Raw genomic sequence first — 23,185 nt, forward strand, 5'->3', positions numbered from 1 at the left:
CCTAAAGGTCCAAGTGGAATCCTTGGAGAAGGATATAGCCAGCTCGTAGGCCGCCAAAGCGATTGCTCTTGCCCGGCTGGAAAAAGCCATCGCTTCAAACAAAGGCCTTCGCAAGGAGATCGATGCGGAGAAGTCTTCGAGCTGGGCACTCAGCGCGCAAGTCGAGTTACTGCAGAGGCGCTTGGAGGAGGCGCACGCTGCTGGAGTTGCGACGGTCGAATTATACTAGGATGCTGTGGGTGGCTTTGGTGGTGCTACCTCGCCACTGCCTTCTGATGCCTCCGCCATGGGTGTCTACGCTTGGTTTAAGGAAAATATCTCCAAGCTGCCTGATTTTGTCGGGGGCGCTATGGATTTTGGTGCTCTTTCCTGTGCCACGAACCTATGCAAGACACTTGGGAAGTTGGGTTGCGTGCATTTTGCGGATGTGAGGAGTCAGAGGGGATTTGAAGGGCCTTCGCAGCTTGGCGAAGCCTCAGGGGAGATCTCGAAACTGGTGCGAAACTTCATGAAGTATTTCTGGCACAAGTTCGGCCGTGCTGATGCTCGCTCCCTGGCGGAGGCTCGACGTGCTGTGGTTAGTGCTTGTCCAAAATATATTTATTATTACTATTTTTTATATGTATATATTTTTTGTTTTTCTTGTGTTACTTACATTTGTCGTGCCTTATGCAGGACTAGCAGAAGGTTGGTGCTCAGCAAGCTACCGAGGGTCAAGAGTCGAAGACTAGTCAGATGCCGGGCCCGAAGTCTCCTGCTGCTGCTACTGATGCTCCGAAGGCTAGGGAAGCAGCCTCTGCACCTAAGGCGCCGGAGGTGTAGTTTTTTAGGTTTTTTAGATGTTTCTAGGTTTAGCGTGTAGATGGCCTTCGCAAGTTACTTTGCGTTTTTTTGGCAAATTTAATGTAAATTCAATCTGTGCAGGTTTCCCCTCAGGGGCCTGCGTGAGACGTTGTCCCTTTAACCATGATGAAAGATGGTGTTTATGTCAGTGGAGAATTGTGGGAGTACTAGTGTGATACCTTTCCACGCCCTTCTATTGGGGACATGTTTAATTTTGTGGCGCATGATATTGATGATGAACGCGCGGAGTTTACTCATTCGCTAGCTTGGCGAGGGCCTTGGCCTCCAGTTTAGTTTACGATGTGTATTGTTAGTTTTATCGGCCTTTATAGTCTGGAGCCGTGAAGCTTCATTTCTTTTGCGGCTCTCTGTAACATGCTCTGCACTTGTAACTTATTACTTGTTTTGAATAAAATTGTTCTTTGGCTCTAATGGTTGAGTTCTTGCTTTATTAGAAAGTTTGGTTACAACTCTATACTTTGAGCTGAAGGGCTACAAGAGCTTCTTATTTATTCTTTCCTTGCCTCTACTTCTTTCTTCTCTGGCTGACGCTGAGTACGTGTCTGCACATCACAATAGAGGAACTAAGGTGCTTGTCTTTGATCTTGTTGATGCTGCGAAGGCTTTAGCACAATTTGAGTATTCATCGGGAACGCTGATGCGAATTCTTGTAGCTTCTCAAGAGGCCACAGGGCAATTTGGTCAAGCAACGGAGGCTGAGGAAGTATTTCTTGTAGCCCGCCCCTGCTTTGTCTTGGTTTTCCTACCTTTGGCTTCTAGTCTTGCTGAAGCAGCTGCGCTCCCGTCAAACATGGATGATGTCGGATTGCGCTAGATGGTGCCTTCGGTTGCGGGGGCATGTTATGAGCCTTCGTGCGATGCCCTCCCACAACCTCTGACACTGCCTGACTTTTTCCCAGCTTGCATTGTTATGGTTCTTGCAGAGGCTTTGCGACGTCGTGCGGATGATGCGTTTGTCCTCATGGGGGCCTTCGCCGAGCTACACTAGCTACTGATTTTACGAGTCTTCACACGATGTCTCTTAGTTGCTTATTTCTAAGGAAACTCCGGCTTCCATCTTTTATTTGGTTGCCTATATGGTGCGCTATTTTTGGGTTTGGTTGGGTTCCCCCTTGCTCTGCTCTGGAGGTGGTGGTGTGGTAGTGTCCTGACTGGCGTGGCTTGGGTGGCGGGGTGCTGGGTTTTATAGTGCATGACCCGAACGTTCAATTAATCTTGGTGGTTGGGTTGTGTTAACTGTTTCGGTATGCTTTTATGCTAAGATTTCTTTGTCCTTAGCATATCTGTTGCTCTTTACTACTATTGTACTGTTAGGTATTAATTTCATCTGTCAGACGGGGTCTTGCTATTGATGGACCCTTTTCCCGATGCCTACTCCGGAGGTAGGTCTTCGTCGAGTTGGTTTTTGCCTTTTTTGGCCATCATAATGAATCCTTGATGCCTGAGTGTGGACAGGGCTTTCTCAAGGTTGCAGGCTAGTTTTTAGCTACGGAGGTCATTCCAAGGTTTAGGGTCTCCGCCTAAAGTATTGGAGGGTCCTTTGTGGTAACGTGTGTTTGTCGATTGTTGTGGCTCTGTTGCTAGCCACTTTCGACCTTTGTTTTTCTTTTTTCTTTTTGTGTGATTCCTCTTTATATCTGTAGAGGTTTTTACATGGAACTTGCCTTGTTAGAAACCACACCTCCGCTAGGAGCCCCCTTTGTGAGGAAAAGAGTGCAAGCCCTTTTACATGAAATGTAAATAAAAAGAAATGCGAAACCTAGGCAGTTGGTGACCTTCACTTATAGTTCCACGGAGGCCACCTTTTTACATTCTAGACATAAAACCTACGCAAATTGTCGATGTTCCAGGTGTGGGTTGTTCCTCTGCCTTCGCCATCGATCCGGGCCTCCCGGCTGCCTTTGCCATGTAGGGTCCTTCCCACTTTGGCTGGAGCTTCCCGATGTTTTTAGCGTTAGGTCTTCTCCTGAGTACCTGGTCTCCGTCTTGTTTGCTTTTCCTGACTACTTTGCTGTCTCTCCATTTTTTGGTTTGTTCTTGGTATTTTGTGATGTTTTCAATGGCTTCCAATCTTGTGCCTTCGATTGTCTCTTTGTAATATTCTTCATCTTTGGCCAATGCTTGTTTTATTACGCAGAGGCTCTGATGCGTGGCTTCTTCAGGTAGCATAGCTTCTTCTCCATATAGGAGTTTGAACGGCATGAAACCTATCGCTTTGGAGGCTGTAGTGTTATGGGACCATACTACCTTTGGTAGTTCTTCTGCCTATTTGCCTTTGCGAAGGTTGAATAGAGACTTCGCTGTTGCTGAGAATATTATTGAGTTAGCTCTTTCCACTGCACCTTTGGATTCTGGGTGGTAGGCTGAGGCGAAGGCAACCTTGGTTCCTATACTTTTGTAGAATTCTGTGAAGTTGTCCGAGTCAAATTGTTTGCCATTGTCAACTATTAGGGTTCTTGGTACTCCGAATCTGCAAACTATATTCTACCAGAAGAACTTCTTTACTATCTCTGATGTGATTTTGGTGAGTGGCTTGGCCTCGATCCACCTTGTAAAGTATTCTATGGCTACTACTGCAAATTTGTTCCCCCTTGTGATGGTGGCAGTGGCCTAACTAGGTCCATGCCCCATCTCTACAGAGGCTAGGTGGGCGGGATAATCTGTGTAGGGGCCGAAGGCTTTGACTGATGGGGTGATGTACTTTGCCATGCTTGGCATGTCTTGACGATTTGTTCTGCGTCTTTGATGTGCGTAGGCCAATAGAATCCTTGCCTGATGGCCTTCGTAGATAGTGCCCTTGGGCCAATGTGTGAGCCACATATCCTTGAGTGAATTTCTTGTAGGAGATCTCTGCCTTTGGTTTGAGTTATGCATTTGAGTAGGGGCTAGACTACCCCTTTTTTGTACAGCGTTCAATCTATTAGTACGTAGCTTCTTGCTCTTGCTATCATTCTTGTTGTGGCTGCCTCATCTTCTGTGTGATGCATATTATTAAGGCATTCAATGATGAGCTGCCTCTAGTCCTTTGACTCGGTGACTAAGACTGTTTTGAATGCCTTCGGTGTTATCTGTGTTGCTAGTGCTCTCAGTACTTGGTAAAATGCTCCGCCTGGAATGGGTTGATTGTTTGTTGCTACCTTCGCCAACTCGTCTGCCTCTGCATTTTCAGCCCTTGGTATGAATTGTAGAGTGAACCCCTGAAACCTCCGCTCGAGGGCCCTTACCGTATTTTGGTATTTGATGACTCTGGGTCTCTTGCTATGTATTCTTTCTCAACTTGACCTGCTATGATTTGGGAATCTGTTTTTGCTAATAGCGTCCTTGCTCCAAGTGTTTTAATTTGCTTTGTTGAGGCCTAATATCAAGCCTTCATACTCTGCTATGTTGTTTGTTGCTTTGAACTCCAGTCTTGCTGTGTACTTTGTGCAGAGGCTGGAGGGGGATATCAGGATAGAGGAGGCTTTGGCACCCAGGTGCCCCAAGCTCCATCGGAGTAGAGGGTCCAGACCTGGGGTTGAGGCTGTGGATCCTGCTGTGGCAAAGGTGTCCAATCTACCACAAAGTCTGCTAATGCTTGTGATTTGATTGTTGTTCTTGAGATGTAATTGAGGTCATACTGTGATAGCTCTATTGCCCTTTTCCCAATTCTTCCAAAGACTTCTTTGTTGGCAAGAATGTCCCCTAGTGGTTGCGAGGATGGCACTGTGATTTCATGTGCCTAGAAATAGTGTTTCAGCTTCCTTGATGAAATCAACACTGCATATGCTATTTTTTCTATTTCTGTGTAATTCAACTTTGCTCTAGACAAGGCTTTTTAGATGTAATAGACTGGCTGATGGGTGACTTTAGAGCCTTGGTCTCTTTCTTGGACAAGTACCCCACTAACTGCGTGGTCGAAGGCTACGACATATAGTAATAGCGGTGTCTTTGGGTCTGGTACTGTTACCAGGAGTTTAGTGGCCAAATAGTTTTTGAGCTGGCGAAATGCCTCTGATTGTTCTGGCCCCCAATCCACTTTGTCTCCATCTCTCAGTGCTTTGAAGAATGGTAGGCTTTGCTCTGCTGACTTTGAGATGAATTTGTTCAATGTTGCTATTCTCCCTATGAGTTTTTGAACTTCCTTTTTGATTGATGGTTCTACCATGGAGACTATAGCCTTTGTTTTGTCTGGGTTAGCTCTTATGCCTTCGGGTCCTATGATATATCCGAGCATCTTCCCTATACTTACATTGAAGATGCATTTTTTAGGATTGAGCTTCAATCCTGCTTCTCTGAGATTGGCGAAGGTTTCCCTTAAATCTGCAATGTGGTTCGTTTCATTCTTGCTCATTACCATGATGTCATCTACATAAGCTATGATGTTTTTCTATAGCTGTGGGCTGAGGACCACCTTCGTCATCCTGGTGAAGGTTGAACCGGCATTTTTAGACCTTCGGGCATTCTTGTGTAACAGTAAGTTCCGAAAGGTGTGGTCAAACTTGTTTTCTCTTTGTCCTCCCTTTTGAGCCATATCTGATGGTATCTGGAGAAGCAGTCCAGAAGTGAGAAGCGCTTGTAGGCTGCTACCTTGTCGACGGAGGTGTCTATTCTTGGAAGAGGGAATGGGTCTTTCTTGCAGGCTTTGTTCAGATCTGTGAAATCTATACACATTCTCATATTCCCATTTTTCTTGGGTACCAACACCACATTCGCTTGCCATTCTAAATACTTGACTTATCTTATTACATTTGCATCCAATAATCTCTGGACTTTGGCTTTTGCAGCTAGAGTTCTATCCTCTGACATCTTCCTTTGTTGTTACTTTTTGGGTTTTATGTTGGGGTCGATATCGAGGGAATGTTGTATAATGTCTCTGCTAACCCCTTTCAAGTCAGAGGCTGACCAGGCAAAGACATCTTTGTTTCTAGCCAGGGTTTCTACTAAATCTGCTTCTTCAATTGACAGGTTGCCTCCGATGATGACTTTACTGTTCAGGACAGCATCCTCTAGTGCTACTAGACTTTGTTTCTTCTTGGTCTTTGAGATCTATTCTTCCTTTTGGCATGTCCGAAGGTTCTGTTGGATTGGTTTTCTCTATGTCAACAGAATTGATGTTGCGCTGAGATTTGTATATCGCTCTTTCTATGTTTCTTGCTTCTTTTTGAGTGCCTCGTATCATGATGATCCCATGTAGGGCTGGTTTCTTCATACACAAATAACCCATGTTAATGGCTGCATTGAATTTGTTGGCAAACCCTCTTCCAAAGATGACATTGTAGGGGTAGTAGAGGTCCACCACATTGAAGGTTATATACTCTGTTCTTGCATTTTCCTGGCCTCCGAAAGAGACTGGCAGGGATATTTTTCCCAGTGCATCGATCCTTCTTCCACCAAATCCTATGAGTGGTGAATCTGAAGGCTATAGCTGATTCCTGGACAGCTTCATCTGGTTGAAGGCATTGACGAAGATGATATCTAGGGAGCTTCTAGAATCTATGAGAACTCTGTTGATTTCCCATCCTACAATGTTGGCTTTGATCACCATGGCGTCTGTGTGAGGGTAACTTTCTAGCTATAGGTCTTGCTCTGAGAAGGTGATTGGTGTCTTCGACCAGTCCGTATGGCGTACTGGTCCTTGGACTGCTATGTTGTTGACAAGCTTTAGGTGGTTTTTTTTCTGCCTCTTTGTTTGAAACTCCATTGATGAGCCTCCGGCTATAGGTAGTATCATGTTGATTGTGGGTAAAGGCGTGTGCGGGTTTAGTTGATTTTCCGGGTTGGGCTCGTTTTGGGGTGTTATTTGTTGTACTAGGGGAGGCGGATGCAATGCTTCTAGTTGCCCACCGTGTGATTGCGGTGGCTGTGAGGTTTCAATAAAGGTTATGTGCGGAGGTCTGGCATTTACGAAGGTGAGGCTGGCTTCCGCCCTCTGGCTAGTATTTAGCCCTTGTTCCAGAGCCCCTAGTTGCCATGTGGGTAGGAAGTTTGGGTAATAAGCTACAGCCAGGGTGGATGGGTGGATTTGAGTGGAATTTATACTTGGGTATACTGGGCAATACTGCTGATGGTGGGATGTGGCTAAGGTGTGGCTTATTTCCCTTGTGGGTTGCTGTGGGAGAGGCTATGGATTTATTTTGCTTTTGATCCTTTCTTGAGTCTCTTTAGCATCTGGGCAATCCCTAGTGACATGCCCTTTGTTTTCTCCGTGAAAGAAGCAATACTGCCTCCGCTGTTTTTGGTTCTGGTTTCTGTTCCAATTTCTGCCTTGGCCGTTTGGTCTGCCTTCGGCTTGCTTGTGGTGTGGATTGCTTTGGCCCGCCTTAGCTAGCTACTACCCTTGCTGGCTGCTTCCTTGCTGCTCTATGTTGAATACCTGCTGGCCTTGTACTTGCTGTATCTGAGACTGGCCTTGACTTCTATTACTCTTCTGGGTGTTTCTACCACTGCTTTGGAATTATTTGCTCTGGTTTTGCTCCTCCAGTCTTCTGTGGAGGTCATTATCAGGCCTGCAATACTTCTCAAATTCATTATAGAGATCTTCAATGGTTCGAGATTTCTCCCTGGCTAAGTGAGCCGTGAAAGGACCTATACGAAGGCCTTTGATTGCTGCTTCGCTAGCAACATCTTCTGGGACATTGGGTGCTTTTGCTTTCATTTGAACAAACTTCTAGAAGTAGTCCTTTAGTGCCCCTCCTTGGTTTTACTTGCACTAGAATAGGTCCATGGAAGTTATGGATTCACTTTGGAACCCTTTGAAGTTTGCCAAAATCTTGTCGTGGAGGTCTTCCCATGAATAGACAGAACTTGGTCTTAGCATTGAATACTAGGTTAGGGCATCGCCTTCAGCTGTGATGACAAAGCACTTTGCTAATACTATCTCATTTCCACTAGCAGAGGCTACTGCTGCCTCGAAGCTCATGATGAACTACCACAGGTCTGTTCTTCCGTTGAATTTTGGCAAAGTGATGGGCTTGTAGGAGGGGGGCCATGGCGAGCTTTGAATGCCTTCGGATAATGGTGACTTGGAATCAATGGTTCTTTGAGGATGTGGTGAGGTGTAAGGTGTGCCGAAGGTTGGTTGTACTATGGTGCGCGACGGTGGATTTGGTTGGCTTTGATTTGCCGAGTGGAGCTGGTTGGATGTATTATGGTCGGATTGCGAAGGCTACATACTTTGTATTTCGGCCTATAGGATGGCAAGCTGCTGCCTAATCTCCGCCGCCTGAGCTGATGCTTGGGCTGCCCGTTGGTTTGTGGTGAAGGATACTATGACTCTATCCCATTCTTGCGGCATGCTTTGCAACTGGGCTTGTAGCTGTTGTAGCTCTTGCTCTGGGGTGGGGCTTGGGGGTTGTTGATCCTCGGATGCCGAAGGCTGGTCATCGACCGTAGGCTCCTCTTCGACTTGATCGTCGGTGCTTGTGGCGTAAGTGCTGCTGGCACTACGCCTAGGCCGTCCTCTCATCGAAGGCTCTACGGGAACCCTTGCGGAGGCTACCCTCTTTCTTGCCATCGTGGGTTTTGCTTGGCCAACACGCGGTGGGCGCCAATGTTGGAATCAGCGAAATCCAGTGGGTAGGCTCAAGGTTAGCCGATGGTAAGCCTCCACCCGAACAATGCCTCGGGCGGAGCGTTGACTCACAGTCAATGGATGTAGACAAAATTTAGGGTTTCATAAATGCTTCCAACTGACCGCTTTACACTGGTCGCCCTTTCCCTTTTATTGGGCGCCGGTTGCCAATTTAGTACATTACAAATTTGCCCTCCAACTGCCCTAGCACATTCCCGAGATGTTCCTACTCTAGTTCTAACCCTCAGGGTCTTCTTGGTCTTCGTCTCCATGTACCGCCAATGCTCTTTGGGCCCTGACATTGGTCCCATTAAAGGTCCATCTCTTGTTTTGGGCCATGCTATCTCTGCCTTTGCCCGGGTGCCTTCGCCTCCTCCTTCCAACTGCATCTTTGCAGCGCATGGCTTGGCCTTCGCCCATCCATCAATCATAGGTGGAGGCCTCCCCATGCCCGGTGAAGGCTCCGTGGGGTCTCCTCCTGGGTCACCCGCGTAAGCCTCCGCCTTCGCCTAAAAGACCTTCGCATCGCCTTGGCCTTTGGGCAAAGGCTCCTTGTGCACTCCTGCAAAACATCTAAAAACTCAAAAGTGCTGTCATAGTGTTAGCCTTCAGCCTCTGCAAGCCTGAGCTCTCAGTGTCCCAACACCCTACCTCTACTGAGTTTGCGCCGATGGATTGCTCAGGAGGTGTTTTCTGGCCAAGGAAGCAACCAAGATCATTGAAAGATGCCACCCATCGCCGTATGGTGGACATTATGGGGCATTCCGCACTCATGCCAAAATCTAGCAAAGTGGATTCTTCTGGTCGACCATGTACGATGACACCAAAGACTTCATACGAAGGTGCACCCCATGTCAGAAACATGGGAGTATTAATGCAAGAGATGCCATTCCACTCACCACCACCTCTAGTTAGAACTCTTTGATGTCTGGGGAATCGACTACATGGGACCATTTCTAAAATCCCGGCAGTGCGAATACATCCTGGTGGCAGTCGACTATGTCTCAAAGTCGGTTGAAGCTATACCATGTCGAGCTACAGACACCAATAACGCCAAGAGGATGTTTTCAGAGACCATCTTTCCATCCTTCGGAGTTCCATGCATGGTAATTAGTGATGGAGGTTCTCACTTCATTGATACAAAGTTCTAATGCTTCTTATCTGATCATGGGGTCCATCATAACATCCCAACACCATATCATCCCCAAACTAGTGGACAAGTAGAAACATCAAACAAGCAAATCAAGAACATTCTGCAGAAGACCGTTAATGAAATGGGGACAGCATGGAAGGATAAGTTACACGGAGCACTATGGGCTTATAGGATAGCTTACAAAACACCTCTTGGAATGTCACCATACCAACTCATCTATGGGAAGACATGCCACTTACCCGTCGAATTGGAATTCAAAGCACATTGGGCCATAAAAAGGTGAAACATGGACTTTTAAGCAGCCGAGAAGAAAAGAAAAATGCAACTCTCTGAGCTAGAGGAATGGAGACAAAAGGCATATCATAATGTAAAACTCTACAAAGAGAGGACAAAGAGGTGGCATGATAAAAGATTGAAAAAGAAGTTCAAACCAGGTGATAAGGTGTTGCTATTCAACTCTAGAGTAAAGTTGTTCGGACATGGGAAATTACGAAGCAAATGGGAATGACCATACAAGGTAATTAGCACATCATCTCATGGAGCAATCACACTCCAAAATGATGAAGGTACAGCTTTTCAATGGTAAATGGCCATCGTTGAAAAGTTTTCCATGACTCACAATTGCCTAAAGAAGAATTAGATGTAATTAATTTTATAGAATTTAAATAATGTTTCCAATTTAGTCCTTTCTTCCTTTATTCTGTGATTAAACCTTAGAAACATGTTCACCTACACCTAAGGAATTCCCAATTAAAAAAATTAGGTGAAACACATTTATAATCTACTTTTGCATTTACTTAGGTTAATTCCCTTATATTTAGGATTGTTTTCTATACATTTGAATAATAAGTGTCTTTGATTTATTTCAATAAAGTATTGCTAGGATCTCTCTAGTCTTTTGTTCGTGCTTGTCTCCACATGTTGTTTATGCAAGATAACAAAATTACAAGTGTGGGGGAGGCAACCCCCTAAGCAAGCACAACATCATCCAAAGAGTAATGAGCGGAACTACTGCCAAACGCCTATGCATAATACGGGACAAATGACTGAAAGAACCACGACAAAGGTAGGCCGACCTATCTTAGGTCTGCTAGCCTTGCACTTCGTCCTCAGCCAGGTTTGCAACTTGCTTAATCCATTTTTCATCTGCATGATGTCTTGTTTCGGAATAAATTGAAAATCTTTTGTGAAAACAACTTAACTCATGTTTAAAGATTACTTTTGGTCATGACTTGAAAGATAGATTCACATAACTCTTTTCCTAGAAGTTTTGTTATTGTTGGGAACTATATAATAGGGACCCCATGTCACTTAAGTTGTTGTGGAATGAGATATAGTAAGATAATGAGAATTCGATTCTTTATGTCTTGTTATTGGAGAATTTTAATTTAAAACTTCAAAAATGTATAGCTATATCACTTTTCTATGGTAAGAAAATTCCTACCAAAGCCATATATGTTTTTCATGACTTAAGCTTTCTACATAAGCTGCTTGCTTTGTGTTGAGTCTTGTCAAGTCTAGTTGACCCTTGTGAGAGACTTATCATGCTCCCAAGATCAAGATCACGTACACACCACATACATATGCTACTTCTATACTAGAAGTATGCAAAAACATGCCTTTCATTTAGATCCACCCAAAAATGTTCTACTCCTACACTAGGAGTAGGCACAAAAACATGCATGTTAGGTTCCACCAAATAAATGCTCCAAGTTTTTGCTGATATCTCTCTCAAAATTTTGTTGCAAAAAAGGGACATGGGGCTATGCAATAGTATGATGAAAAAAAGAAAAAAAAGAAGATAAAAATGGATACAAAAGATGTTCGGAATATTGAAAACAATGGGTACAAAGATGCCCACCTAAAAAAGAGAGGAGAAGATGAGAATAAAGATAGCCCATGTTCTCACAAAAATATTTCCAACAGAGAGAGATATGTTTTAAGGAGCATAGTAGAATTAGGTTAGCCACCACAAATATCCACCATATATCCACACACATGCACAATATTGATATAAGAGTATGACACTTCCCTCCTCGCATCCAAGATTTGACTCGACAACACATGCAAGGTAAGTATGCCACATCCTTTGCCATACCCAAGCCCCACATAAGCCTTATAGAGGTAGGATGAAAAAGAAGGCAACTACAAATGTGCCTTGGTTAGAAATCATACATCTTTTGAGCAATTTGAGAGTACCACAGAAGAAGAATATAAGCTATGTTTTGTTTTTTTCAAAAATCTTGCAAAAATCTCCAAATGACTTGACAAAGAGAAGAAGGGGATTTGTTTCAAGCTATTCCGTTTTCAACCGCCCAAAGTGACAGGGTAGATACTTTGAATCCTGCAGTGCAGATATGACTAAGGAATGGTTTTACGTTGATGTCTTGTCTAAAAGTTAAGCATAGAAGTAATCCAACCTTTTATCGAGGACGAGTAAAAGCCTAAGTGTGGGGAAGCTTGTTGACGGTCGTTAACATCAATCATAAACCGTCAACATATCCTACATATATGCTTAAAATGAATCACCAACATAGGTGTAGGGGTTTAAACTAATGAATTTCACATATTTTGGTGATTTTGTGTTTGCAGGAGGATTTATTCAGAAAACGGACCATACGGGCCACATCGTAAGAACAAATCTCAATCATCCTCGACAAAACAGACTTACTGGGCCTAAGATCCACCGTCCAAGATAAATTACAGAAATTAGAGTCGAACGGGCATAGGGTGGGCCTAACCGGCCCCACCTATAGGCCGGCCGGCTTCCTAGGTACACATGCCAGCCTCCGCTTCATACGTCGGTTCCCCATCGCCTTTGAGAGTCCATCTTCACCATAGATCAAGGTTGGTTCAAATTGAGAGTCGAGATGTTGAGTTGCCATGGATTTATTGGCCCACAGGCTGCCTGGTGACCCCTATAAAAGGACCCCTAGACCCCCTCTAGAAGGCTATCACATTCAAGAGAAGAATAGTTACTAGTAGGCTCTACTCTTATTGTACATAGAAAATAGTGAGCTAGAGAGTGAGGAAAGAGTTTGGAGGAAGTGCCGGCCTGTTGGTGCTAACTTTTGAACTTGAACCTTGGCGGATCAAGGCTCTGTCTGAGTCTGCATCTGAGATACCTCTGGTATTTGATTTCTACTTAAAGTAAGTAGTGTGTTCTCTTATTCATGGGTTTACAGCTCTTTGAGTACTTTAATCCTTGCTAGGCCTCTGGATTAGAGTAGTAATCGGTAGCATAAGCGTGGTGCTTAGGCTTTTGGCTACCTGTATTTGCTCCCTCCTTCCTAGTCACGTGGTAGGTAGTGGGTGGTGATAGCCCCTCTATCCTCTATAGTCCACCCCATGTTGGGCAGGATCTTAAATTAGTAGGACTATAGTCGTGTCGACTAAGTTATCTTTTACGGTGCTCAACCGTCTAGCGGCATCCCGAAGTGAACACTAGAATAACAAGCCTTGCTTAGGATCAAGAACCATTGGAATCCTCTCTACTCATATTTCAACTTTTACCTTGTTTGCTGTCCCTCGATGAACGAGTTGTAAATTGCCACGCACACGTTTCGCCGTGGATATGATACTCGAAAATACTCTAGGTGAAAACTACTTCGATACCTGTGCACTTGTGGTTTATTCTATGTGCTACCACAAGTGTCAACAATAGGCTACCTATTTGTCATGCTAGTCTTGTCCCAAATAATGAGAGATGAGGCTCGAAGCAGCTTGGTAGTACCACTCTATTTCATGAAGGTGCAAAAGGCCCCATTATCAATGGTGAGGGGGATCTTGAAGCGCGAGTGGGCGGTTCTACCACCAAGCATTATTGAGGCTGCAACACAAGATGTAGCTGTTGCCGCGGCAATTTTTTCTGACAACGTATAGTAGCGAGAAGTGCTTTGTATAGATAAGTATTTCCGGTCCCACTAGGACCATCCACAAAGAAGAGACCTCGTGTTCGGTATCAACTAAGGACATAATCTCATTGTATGCAGCCCGCTGCTCCACATTAAGGGTGTCTGACAGAGCCACATCATCCTCATTAGCCTCAATGCTAGCCTCCTAAAAAATCTATCTAGGAATATCACAAGAGGCGTCATATATGTCAACGATATCAGGAATTGGGTACATCTTTATATCCTTCTACATTGATTGTAGCAATATTTGAATATCTATAAGGACCATCTGCTCCACCATGAAGGTGGACTGATTATTGTGCCTGTAGTCCTCTGACATTACCTCCTTGTGTTTCTCCCATAGTCCAAACACATCGCTTGGCTCACAAAATCCCAATATTGTTCCAAAGAGCCTTCATAGCGCATATGGCATCATCTAATTGGTTGCCTCGGCAAGACTCTCATCTAGCGGGTTGTCCTCTTCGATTAAGGCCCCTTCTTTCTGCAGCTTCATGGAAGGTCAATAGGATTTTCCTATCAATGGTCCTTAGACACTCAAAGGAGGTTGCACCTACCACGTGGTTCAGGAGAACCCTAAGATAGTAACGCTCCCCCTCGACTAGATTGGCAGACATGATTCTTCCAATCTGTCATAATGTATCACGACGTACACTATTTTCCCAAACTTTGCCCTGTGCTTGCCACGTATAGAACTCAGGAAAGTCTCGGTACAATATACCTTGAGCTATTTCATCTATCCTATTCTTCTCGAAGTACGCTGTAAGCATTGACTTTTCAGCACCTAGATGATCAAGCACTTGTCGAATCCCCTCGCACCGGTGAAATGACACCATGTGCATGTCTGGAAGATGTAGCTGTAAGGACAAAATAGCAAGGTACCTATCACTCAACTTAAACCTATATCCTCCACAAGGCTTCTGGGGGGTTACCCATCTAGCATCTCTGTACTGCTTGATCTCATCAATGTTCCCTTCACTATCCTCCTTGTCAGCCTCTCTCACAGCCATAGATGCCCAGCCATGACCCTTGTAAATGTACTTAAACAGATAATTTACTACCTTGATACTCCCACATGCCTCAACATTGATGTGGTAGTTAAACAGACGGAGGAGATATGGGTTGTAAGGCACGACCCATCTGTTGTCAAGCTCATGTCCATGAACTTTTTCTTTTGGTCATCTTCACGCTATCTGTAAACTAGATATGAATACTTGCCATGTACTGTGACATCGTAGAAAGGTTGAGGATAACGGTTCTTGCTGGAATCATGACCCCTTATGCATGGACAATTATGATTAAGCACTCCACAAGGGCCATGCATCATATGTTTGGTAACCATCTTGTACAAGACTGGGTACTTCTTCTTGTTCGGGAGCTCAACTAAGATGAGGCGATCATATTGCTCTGGGCACTGTGATCTTGTACTTTCTATCCATGATTAGTAAAAAATGTGCATGCGGCAGACCCCTCTTCTGGAACTCCACAACATAAACATGTGCCCGCACCATTCCAAGGATATCCTTTTTTACTAGCCTATCCTTTAGCTCTTGTAGTTATGCTCTAAAGACCCAAATAACGAGATCTAGGACTGATCCTAGTGGCGTCTGGCTAGGGTAGAGTTCACGCTTGATCTCACCCTAGTTCGTAATTACATGTCATAGTGAGGAAGATGTCCGGTTTACCAAACCTCCGTACCAGAGCCATGGCATCCATGTACCGATGCCTCATGTCATGTGGGCCTCCAATAAATGATGAAGGCATCACTATCCGCTTTCAAACACTTCTGCTCTACCTTCACTAGCATGTAGACTATCAACCAATCCTTGGTAGAGGTCAGCCCAAATATCGTCTTGATGGTTGCGTATATAATCTAATCGAGAACTCTCGATCTAGATATACGTGTCAACTTCAAACTACTGGAACATATGCTTACCATACAATATGGGGTTAAATATTGGGGGAATTCCTTGTGTGCCATTAAAAAAGATCGCAATGCCCTGTGAGCCCTTGGAAAAGTTCAGTGGTCTTCAGCGCCACTGCTCCAACTTTTTTGTGCCCTCCATGCCACTGCTGTCAGTCTGGGCTCTAACGCCGTCAAACTGCAGGTGTGAAAAGTCAAAAATACCCTTAAGTCTAAATATGTCATTAATTATTTTTTGAGCATCTTAAAGACTTCAAATGAAAAAACTCAAAACTAGAAAGTTGTAGATCTCGTCGAGATCTATAATTTTTATATAAAAATTATCTTCATTTAATTCTACAAAAAAATATGATTTGATCTGATTAATATATCTTAGAAAAATCATATCTTTTTTTGTGAATTAAATAAAGATAATTTTTATATGAAAATTATAGATCTCGACAAGATCTACAACTTTTTAGTTTTGAGTTTTTTCATTTAAAGTCGTTAAGATGCTCAAAAAAATTAATGACATATTTAGACTTAAGGGTATTTTTGACTTTTCACACCTACAGTTTGACGACGTTAGAGCCCAGACTGACGATAGTGGCATGGAGGGCACAAAAAAGTTGGAGCAGTGGCGCTGAAGACCACTGAACTTTTCTTAGGGCTCTTAGGGCATCGTGATCTTTTTTAATGGCACACAAGGAATTCCCCCTTAAATATTCCTGGATGCATCTAAAACTTGTAGCAGTAGTAGTCACGCATAGTCTACCAGGGGAGTCTACAAAAATAGCCATGAATTAGAGTTGTTTGTAGAAGAACCAATGAGGTACACATGTATGCGAAGTATTTAAATAAGAAGAATAACAAACCTGTTTCTTCTTCTGACCCACTACGAGCCTTCTGTAGGGCACGGTACTCGAAAACTCCTTCCATACTAACTCCTTTCTTTGGAATATCCATGTGCCACCCAAGCTCACACTTAGGGAAGAATAGAGGGTATGAAAGAGCATCGTAACATCCATGATATGAGCGGATGCTGTGTCTGCTTCTATCTTTCCCATGCAGGACAACACTATTTTGGAACTGACCCAGGAGTTCGCTTCCCTCGATCCAAACAGCAGCCACCTCTGAAGCCAACAGAACATTGTATGTTCTCTGGTCCAACCTCTGGTCAAGGTTTAGTGTGACACGATAGTCCTCGAGGTGGTTAACCTGGCCCACACTCCTAAGATGTTGTGAGTATGGGTTGTCACGAAGGATGGTCACAAGCCTCTCAATGACTTCCTTGTCTTTTTGGCACTTCTCTTCACGACATCGTCGATAGCGGTGCTCAAGGCTTGGATCATCGTCGTAGAAGTAAAGCTCAAGATGTCTTGGCTCCTTACCATCTTCTCTGCCAAATGACCTTATGTTGTGATAGATCTAACCGTGTGCATGGAAGGTGTATATGCCACTATTTTTCATGCTTATAGTAGTACTATCAAGGCGACAATATAGAAAAGTGAAAGAGAAATGGCCATTGAAAAACCTAATGTTGTTACAAAAGTGCCTAGCATTTGTGTCGTTACTTGACCAAAGCCTCATAAGCTCATCAGGTACGTTTGGTTCATTGAGCAAGACCTTTCCACTGCGACAACAGAACCCACGTGGTTCATGCTCAAACCTTTTCACATCACAGTCCTCGCAATTTGCGACAGGTTTTAGCATATGAGTATCTGTAGTCATGTTACTATACACCTCATCGTATCGGTCAGGTACTTCAGGGATAGAAGACATGTCTTTGTCAAGGTCATTGTCTTGGACATCATCATCTTTTCAACTAAAATGACATTTAAGCCGCAATAGTAATTTAGATAAAGCAGTGGAAGATTTGATTTCTATTCGGTATTTCGCGTAAATACCTTGCCCAGCAAAAAGGTATCCCTCATCCTCTTCAAATATATCTCCCTCATCATCATCTATGACCGCCAAAGATACGCTGAGTTAGTAGAACTACGGGGTAAATAAACAAAGGAGTTCAAATAGTTTATAGAATGTTAGAAAATAGTGTAAATTACCACTGTCATCAAATAGTGGTGTCGGTGTGGCTGGCCTAGGCTGAAGGCTAGGTCCTGTCCTTTCTGATAATCATGTAATGGCCATGGTTGAGTTAGGTATAATATGGTATATAATTAGGTCAACTAAATTGGGATAATGAGTCATCAGTACTTACCGTTGTTGGTCACGATTGATTGAGGCAGGGGCGTGTTATCATTTAGGTGTTCTTCAGCCATGCATTCACAATCATCAAACAGTGATGCCGTCGGTGTGGCTGATGTAGCCTGAATGTTGGGTCCTGCATTTTATGTTAATCACAGAATGACCAAGGATCGGTTAGGTATAATATGGTATATAGGTCACATAAATGGGATAATGAGGCATCAGTATTTACCAGTTGTTGGTCACTGACTGATTGAGGCCAAGGGCGTGTTAACATCCACTCGGTCTTCAGCCATGCAATCACCATCTTTATTAGATGACCTTGTGTCCGAACCAATGCGACACTCAAACATCGTGTTACGACGCGTTAACAATGTATGTCTTTGTCCAGATGGAACATGTGATCTTTGTGTCATATGGCCAGACAGTAACTCATCGCATCCTTCATCATCGGCCTCCTCATGAGGTGGAGGAATATAAAGAGGTATTGCACTAGACTCTGGGATAACACAATCACTGGATTTCACCATGGATCCATGATCTCCAGATGCGCCCGCGGTGGGCCACATAACCTTAGGAATATACAAGGGGTTCTCCATGGCAATTGACTCTGGGTGTAGGGTGTGATTCCGCAAATCTTTGAATTTTTTCTTAGATAGTTTCAATGCCTCCTTATGCTTGGGTTCACTATTGTATAGCCTTTGGCGCTCACGCCTTGCTTCCCTCTATTCAGGCGTCATATTTTTGTAGCATTGACTCTTGTAGTTACTTTTTGATGTACTTTTTGTACCATTAGTGCTCTCCTTCTCTATAGTCTTCATTTCTGGCTCATCTATCAATGTAATCATAGAAATACATTCAGTTAGCTATATTGAGTCATATTATTGCAATATCATTTTCAAAGATCCTAAAATATTTCAGCATCTTTAATTACATGATAATCGAGTGGACATGTTCTCATTCAACAATATTGTTGGTATGATAGGAATCATTCCTACTGAGCCAATCATCTGTTTCACCAGGATCAACGTTTTCCTTATTTGATGCAGCGTCGTCATCTACAAAATTTTACACATTACATATATCTATAAGAAAAAATAAATGTCAATTCATCACGCCATGGCAATATGTTAGGATTCACGCATTATAATTTGTAGTTCCAAGAACATGCTGGTTTTTCTCCTGGTGATTATTTTTCATGGCGCCTCCTATTAATTGCATCCTTTTGTTGAAGCCATCGAGCTCTATCCCTTTCTCTCTTACGTTCTTTAGCATCGGCCGCAGTTAATTTTAGAGTAATATAAGTTACCATACACATAGTACATGCCATATAATATTTGACACGATGTTATATTACCTTCTTTGGCAGTGTTAGTCTTGTCTCCCAATGGTGTATGAGAATTATTATCCATTGTGTGAATCTATAATAGAAACAGTGAAACTAGTTAATATTAGTTGCAATTAGCACTTAAGAGCTAGCAGTTAGTTAGAAATGGTGTAGGAAAAATAGAAACCGACAGCCACTAATTCGAGAGTGAAACCACTTCATAGTCAGTATAGCATATGAAGGAGTAGCAGAATAACGATTAGATTTTTATACACTTTGTCGGAAAAGCAGCAGAATAACACTACAAGGTTGCAGGCACTAACTATTCCGGAATGTTTATGTAAAATTGGAGAATGGTGAACTTTGCATAAAAGAGTATGCATATGACATATACTTATTGCATGAAAGAGTAGGTATCTGACAGTGCAGCAGTTAATATTAAATTGCAATTAAGACTGCATGGCAATACGTGTTCTCTGATATGCTTTTAAGTATCCGATGTTCTTCTGTTTAGGGTAAATGCCCGTGCGTTGCAATGGGAACAAAATAATGTCCGACCACCTCAGTGTGGGTCAACATCATGTTTCAAGGGGGTGCAGGTAGTGCAAGTCCAAGACAGCTGCCAAATTCTCATTCGAATGTCTCTCAGTGCTTTCAAATGATCTGCAGTATATCAAAATCCATACATCCAGATAGACCATATATATATACAAGGAGTTTCTTTTATTGGAACTCAAATGATGGGACAAGAGAAGAAAAGCACATATTCGATTTATGGCATATTTGGCCTTCAAGTTCTAGCAGTTCAAACATAGTAGATCATGTAAGGAATTGAGATACCATACCTCATTCCATCTATCTTATAGAGCTATCAGGCTACAGGAAAAAACAACTCTGAGTTACCTTTGTTACAAATTGACATAAATTGTCAAGTACTTGTTTCTTTTTAGTTGGTTGCTGCTGCAGCTAGTCACCAATTGACTTAAATTTCAGAAAATATTATGTATAACAAGATTGCCTAAAATCTCACATGACTATATTTTCACCTTATTAAATAGACAATGGAATAGAGGATCCTGAATCTAAACATTAATGTATTAAGTACCTCTGAAAGCTATCAGGCAACAGGTAAAAATACCACACTTCCTTCCTTCTGTCTTACAGATCTATCAGGCAATAGAAAAAAAAATCGACAAATCTAGAGCAGAATTGAACTTCATTCAGTTGCAAATCTGAAGAGTAACGGCTAACAAATGTAGTGGCACAAATAGTAATAGTTCATGTTTTTTTCCTATAAAAAAAATCTTATTTCAAGTGCACAAGTAGTGCCTGGTTGAAGTCCAATTACTGGACGTTCCTAAGCACCTGAACCTCATCAAACTTATCTGCTACTGCGTAGTGGGTTCAGAAACAGGTAAGCACACGTTGCTGGTCTTCACAAAATAAGTAAATCTATAAGAAATGCAGGGAAAAAAAGAAATGAACTGAGTTGATGGCCAATGCATTACGAAATTCAAAGCGATTAAGGATTCTAAAAATCTCTACTACTGTTGAAACAATAGATAAGTAAGCACGATATCGACATGAATTGCAGAAAAAGATGGACAAGTTAACAATCTCTACTACTGTTGAAACAACAGATAAATAAGCAGGATATTGACATGAATTGCAGAAAAAGATGGACAAGTTAACAATCTCTACTACTGTTGAAACAACAGATAAATAAGCAGGATATTGAAATGAATTGCAGAAAAAGATGGACAACTTAATGGGAAACAAAAGGGAAAAAACAATATGCTGCACTAGTAAAAAAAGGGCTTCTATTCCCGGCTGCCAACCCCCTTTATTCCCGGTTACGCAGCCGGGAATAGGAGTTCGGAATAAACGGTTAGTAGCCGGGAATAGAAGTGGACCTTTAGTCCCGGTTGGGGATACCAACCGGGACTAAAAAGGTAGCCACGCCAGCGCCTAAGCTGGCCCCTTTATTCCCGGTTGGTATTACCAACCGGGACTAAAGGGTATTTTTTTTCTTTTCCTGCTTATTTCAATTGATGATTCTTTTTTATTTTAATTTGGTTTTTGAATACGCATTATTCGCTGCAAAGTAATATACGTATACGCGCACGTACTGTAAAGTTTTCGCTCGATCAATGCACGCAAGCAACACAAGTAAAAGTAAACTAAAATATAATATTACATTTCATCATCACATGTAAAGTTTGCATTAATTGTACATTTCATCATCACATGTTCTTTGGATCAATATGAAATTTGGCTTTCATCATCACATATTTGGGTCATAGTAAAACTCGCCGCCGGGAGTTAAGACCTGATCATTCAGAAATCCACCTATTGTCTCTTGGATTGCTTTGAGATGGTGTGTGTCCAGGGTTTTTTCCTTCAACCAACAAGTCTTCAATTTGAGATATGAGATAGAGAAAAAGTATATTAGTGTATATATATATATATATGTATCAAGAATAATGATAAATAAATTGTATCTATCACGAATATATATATATATAAATATATATATATGAAGAATATATATATATATGTGTACACTTACCCTTTTTGCTCTAGACTAGTTCTTTTTGAGCACACTCTCATGAACTCGCAAACATAGTATCCACAGAGATTGGTCCCCTGGGGCTGCAGCAGAACCCACTTTACGAGAAAAAGATTCGTCATCATCCGAGCAAAGGGAAATTGAACTAAGGTAGGTATATAGTACTTACTTTGTATAGCACTACTTTCAGTGGCACTTTGCGTTTCATATAGTGTTCCTAACAGACCTTTTCCCAACAACTACCAAATAATATAAAAATATTTGGACCATTAATTTGCATGCAGAGAGACTAGAATAGTTTTGCTAGTGAGACTGCAATTACCTCTGAATAATATCTATCATCTCTTGGAACTCTTTTTGCTCTTTTCTCATCGAGTCCCAGATGCCTAGAAGACCTTTCTCCAAATCGAGTTCCATCAATATCCAGTGTTCACTGCCATGTCCATTAACACTCATTAATTAGCTAACAGGTACAGTGAACATATATATATGGATACACGATCGTCGACATTATGAACACTTACCTGAAGTTGTAGGGGAAGAGTATACATTTCTTGTCACGTTGCTTCTCCAAGAACAACTTGATATTGGCCTCCATTTCTGCTCTCCATGTTGGTTGGGGTTTAGGGTTTTTGAATACGATATGTGGATCAATGAAACCAATATCAGTACACCCTCTCTTTTTGCACTCTCCCATCTCAAACCTGCATCATATATATAGAGTGAGGATAATAAACACAGACATGTACGTACATTATATAGCCCACATGGTATCAGAATATAACACAATTGGTTTAGGGTGGTTTAGGGTTTAGGGTATAGGCCACATGGTATCAGAATATAACACAATTGATTTTTTTCCTAAGGAAAAATTATACATGTATACATTAATTGATATATATATATATATATAAACACATTAATTTCATACATATATACATTAATTGATATATATATATATACACATTTCATACATATATAATTTCATACATATATACATTAATACTGTAACACCCTAAAATTTGAATTTTTTTTAATAGTAAATTTGATTTGAATATGCAATTATATGTGCATTTCAAATTTAGGAAATAATATTTCTTTTATGAAATTAAAAGAAAATACAAGAATAGAAACATGTGATGCATTTATGCTATTGTGTATTTATTTCTGTGACGGGTGTTTTATTCAAATGCTAAAAGATTCTAAAAACCTTTTGAAAATGAGTTTGAAAAGTTATTTATAAAAAGGAAAAGGAAATTTCCTTCCATTCCTCCCCTTCCTCTCATTCGGCCCATGGCCATTTTTTTTCCCGCGGCCCAGCACCGCAGCCAGCGCCCCAGCCCACCCTTTCTCCGCGCCGGCCCAGCCGCGCTAGCCCAGCCGCGCGCACCCGCGCCGGCCCAGCCGCGCCAGCCCAGCCGCGCGCACCGTGCCGGCCCAGCCTCGCCGCACCAGGCAACTGCCGCGCCCAGTAGCTGACGCCCGGGCCCACCTGTCGGCGCCGTCCCCTACCCCGCGCGGCTCGGCAACGCCCGCTCCTGGCGCTGCAGCAACCGCCGCCACGACGCGCGTCGTGGGCGCGTCCTCCCGTTGCCCCTCGGCCTCGTTAAAAGGCAGCCGAGCCCCCCCCTCGCGCGCCCCCTGCTGCCCCGCTCCGTTTTCGCCTCGTCCCGGCCGCAAACTGGCCGCACGGCGGAGCCCGCC

At 42.8% G+C, this 23,185-nt stretch overlaps 1 pseudogene; it reads right to left on the minus strand.

Moving 5' to 3' along the window:
* Positions 1–15,507: 15,507 nt before the first annotated feature.
* On the minus strand, positions 15,508–18,406 carry LOC136488261 (uncharacterized; annotated as a pseudogene).
* Positions 18,407–23,185: the final 4,779 nt, after the last annotated feature.

The sequence above is a fragment of the Miscanthus floridulus genome, chromosome 10, assembly GCF_019320115.1.
Source record: "Miscanthus floridulus cultivar M001 chromosome 10, ASM1932011v1, whole genome shotgun sequence".
Lineage (NCBI taxonomy): Eukaryota > Viridiplantae > Streptophyta > Magnoliopsida > Poales > Poaceae > Miscanthus > Miscanthus floridulus.